The following is a 6,155-nucleotide window of genomic DNA, read 5'->3' as shown; positions in this document are numbered from 1 at the left end:
GTTGTTATTTTGCTCTTCTACCACACTACATTACATATGTAAATGTGGTTCCTTCCCGACAGCTGCAGTAGTGACTGAGTGAGTATATTATAACATTAACTTTCAGTCATGTGAAGTTTCGTATGAGAAATACAATTGAAGCCTGCTGTACAGAAATAATGTTTCGTAAGCGGAGAACCTTCGAATTTAATGAAATGCTCCGACCTAGCTAGAAAAACTTATAAATATATCTCTTTTTTTTCTTTTAGAAGAACCAAAATGTACGCATGACCTGTTTGTATTTGAATTTGCGTGCGCCTGCGAAAATTGAATTTTCGCGGACGAATGATTACGTAAGAATCGAATTTTAATGGAGAAGTTTGAAAACGTGGAAACATTGCCCACATCTCTCGTACTACTGGGCCATCAAATTGGCGCGCTCAGCAACGCAACATGCACAAAAGGAAACAAGGCATCAAGGTTTGAAGTGATAGCTTCATGAGTCGGGTCGGTGAGGCTATGCCGTCCTGCAGCAAGATCATTACACATCACCTCTAACACAGTCACAATCACTTGAAGGGATTGGTATCGTGCTGCTGTTGAAATTGGCGCAAACAATTAAAATACTGCGCAGATAGATAAACGAATGTGCATTTCTTTGCGTTTCAGGATACTACCTGCTTTTTTCTTCGAATGCTACGAGGCCCGGTAAAAGACGTGTGGGCGCAGTGATCGATTCTCCAGTCATCCGGAACACTCACAAATTTTGCACCCTCTCGTTTTGGTTCAACTACAAGTCGAATGGTGAGTGCGTTTGTGGAAGTGCTACCTGCTTCCTGATGCTAACTATACATTGGAAAAATTTGAGTCTTATGAGCTCATAAGTTTCTACCGATCGCTAAAACCTGGTCTGTCATCTTCGGTGTACCTCTGTTAGGCTTTGCTCCATATAACTTCAGTTAGTCAGTGACACACGACAATGAAGGTTTGAGCGCCAGGTACCTCCTTCTACGTTCAGATTTCGCATTTAACTAAGGCTAAGAGTAAAGGTGTCCGGACAGTGCAGCTTGTATTCATAGTAACCAAACCGCTAATAGCAGTTTTCTGTAACACAGAGTAACTTTAAATATCGGTGGTAACCTTTAACATTCCAGCAGTATATTAATTAACAGCCGTCTAACACACACAAAGGCTGCTCCATTACTATAAAAACGTTGTTTCTGGTCTCAAGCTATATCCACAAAAATATAGCAAAATTGAGATGAAGAGAGAAATGTTTTTTTTTAGTTCTCCACATCATATTACTCTTACATTACAACAATATCTGACCATACGGTTCTAAACGTGAAGCCCTGATGTTCCATTGCTACGATGGATTTTCTGTGACATCTTTTACCTGTATTTTCTTATGCTGCTTTCATGTCCCTGCAGATATTGGCAGGGCAGCGTTCAGACTAGTGAATGAACAAAAAATGATTTATAAAGTAATATTTTAACTTTAATTTAATTTTTGCGCAGTGCGTTGAAATTAAAAGCGGAACGCAAGGTGAATTATTGCAGTTGAAAGCGTAGTACGTATTAATTTATTAGTAGGATGTTAGCGACACAGTAATGTTGACAAGGGGTTAGTAAGCGCTGCAGTTACTAATATTTTAATACCTTTTTCAACAGTGTGTATGACTTCGCCATATGACTGAATTATGTTCCAAAAAGGGTGAGGGCAACAGCATGCCCTCAAAGCAATACGACCAAAAATAATCTTTTGCAACTTCGTTCCATCATATGGCGCTGACACACAGAAAAGTCGCCGCTGCGTACGCTAGTGCACGTGTCATGCACCTCATACTATTCATGTCATTACCTACAATACACGACTGTCACGCACTAACGTCACGTTATGCCAGTTCTGGCACACAACTACGCCAACAACGTGGGAGCGACACAGACTAGGAACCGACGACGACGTGCGGTGACTTACGACTAACATTAATTAACACATACATGAAAGAAAACAAAATAACGCACGTGATCACAGCTTATTCACTTGCATTAATTCGGGAAGTGAAACAGTAACCGAGATAACAGCAAAAAAAGAGCAATATCATAGCTAAAAAATATGAAGAAATTCAACCGGACCTATGTCTAGGTTACATGTGTTGAAGAACTCAGGTAACCTATCTCTTTGTCAGTTAGAATAATGGAAGGTTTACTGGTGCAACTGCATTTAGCGATTGCTGCCTCCTCAGTAACATTGCATCTGGCACATACCTTGCATCTAGCACACACCAAGTTAATGAAACGACAACTAGAGCACCAACAACTTACAATGTATGCCACGACATACATGACATGCATGACATAGCATCCATGTCACGACATCTAAGTTCTTGTTGAAACATCACATCATGCGATAGAAATTTTTGGTATATATTAAGGCAGTGAAGTGGCTCCGAGAGTTTCCAGTACCTTCCCATGAGCTATATGACAAGCATTACATAATTTCAATGCTATCACCTGTCATTTCTGTTTGTCTTCAACTCGTGTCACGTCACATAAGTTTTGGTATGCATCAAGTCAATAGAAGAGGCAGGAGAGCACCAATATCATGCCATGCTTGTCACGAGGCGCATGACATGATATTCCCGTCAGGAGCTCTCATTTACATTCGTCATATACTCATGTCGTGTCATGCCAAGTTTGGCATATATCAACTTAATGAAACTAAAGCGAGAGCACAAATACGTAGGCAGCTATAAGATAGATAGATAGATAGATAGATAGATAGATAGATAGATAGATAGATAGATAGATAGATAGATAGATAGATAGATAGATAGATAGATAGATAGATAGATAGATAGATAGATAGATAGATAGATAGATAGATAGATAGATAGATAGATAGATAGATAGATAGATAGATAGCTTGCTTGCTTGTCTTTTTTCTCCTCTTCACTCTCAAGCTGAGTTACACATAAGATAGCACAACTCACATGCTCGGAAGACATCAACGGCCTTTTGACGCTTATACTTGTCCACTTGTTCAGGAACGGCTATAGACGTCGACCTGAACATGAAGGCAGACGGGTACACCTTCCCCGTGTGGACTCTCAGTGCGCTGAGCGAGACGCCCAAAGAAAGAATCTGGGGTCTAGCTGAGGTGGAAATCGGCCGTTATCGGTCAGAAATCAGCGTAAGTAAAGAAAACCTAAATTTTTCCTTTATTATTTTTTTCGTTGAACCGCTCACGGTGAACGAGCCCAAGTCATATTGAAAAAGCTTCCACAAAATGACTCAATGTGTTTTAGAGCCTTCATATTGGTATTTCTACTTGGCAAACAAAAATAGATTCTGCGTACCTTAAGTTGCAGATTGAGTCGCAACAAAATGTGTATTCTAATTTTTCAGAAGTTTTCAAATTATTTGTTCAAATAATACCGAATGCCTTCCAGTTTGGTAGGGCTCTCGAACGCTTGAACCGCGATCTTGGAATCATATATAATTTTCGGAAGCTTTTTGAATAGATCCCGACGTCTACTTTGCGCGCTGCTACGATGCACACACATCTACCCCCCCCCCCCCCGGCAGCAACTACCGAGCGAGCAGATAGCGGAAGGGCAAGGTTGTCCCTGCGCAAATATTAGAAGAAGCGGGCGAGCTGGCCGACGACTTTTAAATGGGCCCGTTGCGCTCCTCGCGCCATCTCGCTGGTAATGAAGAAACGCTTATAAGCGCCTGTCGTCTCTGAGTCCTGCTAGCGGTGAAGCGTGTGTATGTAACGCTCGCCGTTAGCTCCCTGAGCTATGTGCGCTGTGGGCCGTAGTGGTTGGTGCCACGCGCTGCGGAGTGAGAGGTCGCTGGTTCGATTCCGTGCTTCGGAAGCATTTTTCAGAATTATTTTTCTTTGGGACTTATATATATATATATATATATATATATACACGGTGCATGACGGCGGCTGCAAAAACCAGCCGAGGCTGTCCATATAATTGCTATCGTAATAAAATGCTCTAACAATTACTGTATGCGCATCTGACACCCGGAATAGAGCCCGCTGTGCACCTGTGTCAGCTAGTGGTTATTAATATTGTCTTAAGTGGTTGAAAGGGCAATGTGACCATACGGTGGTGTCCTTGTTGGTGACAACACACATTGTATCAAAAGTATGACGTAACTATCATGGCGGGCGCTGCGCGTGCACTTTGTTCACTTGGTCTTTGCGGCGTCCGCATGTGTGTATGAGAGATGGAGAAATAAACGATTATTTTCGAAACAGTGCCCCGAACGATGCTCAGTATCATCCTGAGGTGAGAGCGCTTCCTAATCCAGAAACGCTCTGGCTTCCATTGCTCCCTTGGCCCTGGCGATGAGCTGTCGCTGGTCGTCTAGGTCATAGAGGGCGAGAGTGGCCTGCTACGTTTCGGTTACGTGGTCGTCGTTCGTTTGTTGGGCTTGGTTCACATCGAAAAGAAAAACCGGCGCTTGCGTGGCACTCACTTCACCTTTGCGAAAGCGTGACACCGAGGCGATAGAGACGGAGAGAAATATAATCGCATGCCAATGGCCTTCGCCATTACGTCTCCTTAGCAACCGCGTTAGTGAGCCCAATGAAATTTTCATCGAAGCTTATAACTCAAATGTGGCAAAAACACCGCGAACACAGGACAAGGGAGATTACAAAAGGACGGGCATTGACTTCCAAGTGACATTTTTGGCTGCCAACTGAAAGCTCATAAAGCCGAACTTATTTGCACAGAGCGATGTTCGCACTTGTGCGCTACAGAAATTGGGCAAGCCACACTACTCACCTCCAGTATACTGAAAAATGAAGAAGCTGCCTATAACTAGCCTAGCGGGTCTGTGCCACAGAAAGTGGGCAAACCCCGCTAACCTTCAGATTGTGCACAGCGATATTTGCAGCATAGCTCAGCTGGGAAAGGGCAAGTGCATAACGAAAGCGCATGAGCCAAAATAGGCGGGAGGGAAGCCTAGTGTAGTAAGGAGAGAGAAAGAAAAGCTAAGGAGAGAAGGATGAGGAAGATGCTAGAGAAGATGTGGGAGAGGATAACGCATATCTGAGCAGACAAATGTCCAGGCAAGAAAGGGGATAGAAGCTGGTTTGTTGAACGCGCCAGACGGGCAGCTAAGTCCGGGGGAGTCCTAGACTGAGGGCCACCCATAGGCGCTCTGCAGAACACCACCTGTAGAGCCAATAATTTTACCCTCTCTCTCTCTTCGCGATGAAACTGGCGTCAGTGCTCGAACGTTGTGACAGCCCATGTTATGTCGACGTACACACCATCGTCTAGGTGTCACTTTGTAGGCATACTAGACGGCGTTACCGTCAAAATATTGTTCTCTGAGAAAACAAACGGAGTGCATTAGGATGCGTTTAACCTCAACAGAAAAAGTTCTTTCTTCGCATTTATCGTAATTATTTGTATTACTTCTATTTTTCAGTTATATTTCAGCGGTTTTCACGATCAGCCGGATCAGTCAATGTTTGCTGTGGACGATATTGAGTACAACGCCTGTGCATTACCAGGTGAGAGCAGGAGATATTAATTCCTTTTATCAGCAGTTAATATTCATGTGTTGGCAAGTAGAGATATTTAATTCTTCATACACAGATGTCGTGTCAGCAAATCAGCGAGTCGGAGTTCTTTATGTACGTGCTCTTATGGTCTAAAAAGCGACGCCTCAAAATTATGGACAACAAGTCTTGCACTATTTCTTGCGCAACTGATTAACTTAAATCTTCATAACACTTAGAAGTATCAGTTCTGCGTTTCTGTACCCAAGATGTGTACTTCTCGTTACCACTATAATTTTTCGGGGGGATTGACCTTCTCATGTATTGAAAGTTGAGCGTACCTTTTCTGTAGCTTTATTCTGTAACTTAATTGATTGTGCATACCTTCTGCGGTCTGAGTATACATACAGTCAGCGCAATATGTTGTGGCAGCCTTACAGTAAATAAATAGCGGACTTTCTATTGACCATGTATAAATGGTGCGCAGAAATTCCGCATGCCGTTTATATATATAAACGGCATGCGGAATTTCTGCGCACCGCTTATATATCACCAGCTTCCAACTTGAAAACAATGGTGCAACTGTCTTGGGTTTTCTGCTTGCCTAAAATGGCAGCCGATTGTTGATTTGCGGGCTGTGTGG

At 42.9% G+C, this 6,155-nt stretch overlaps 1 long non-coding RNA gene across 1 annotated transcript; it reads left to right on the top strand.

Annotated features, from left to right (window-relative positions):
* The first annotated feature begins 655 nt into the window (after window positions 1–655).
* On the top strand, window positions 656–5,513 carry LOC119383810 (uncharacterized). The gene is made up of 3 exons (XR_005181744.2): window positions 656–783; window positions 3,027–3,172; window positions 5,440–5,513. It is a non-coding gene; the product is annotated as an uncharacterized LOC119383810 (long non-coding RNA).
* Window positions 5,514–6,155: the final 642 nt, after the last annotated feature.

The sequence above is a fragment of the Rhipicephalus sanguineus genome, chromosome 2 (genome assembly GCF_013339695.2).
Source record: "Rhipicephalus sanguineus isolate Rsan-2018 chromosome 2, BIME_Rsan_1.4, whole genome shotgun sequence".
Lineage (NCBI taxonomy): Eukaryota > Metazoa > Arthropoda > Arachnida > Ixodida > Ixodidae > Rhipicephalus > Rhipicephalus sanguineus.
The sequence above is the reverse complement of the archived record's forward strand: the minus strand, read 5'-3'. Positions and strand labels throughout refer to the sequence as shown.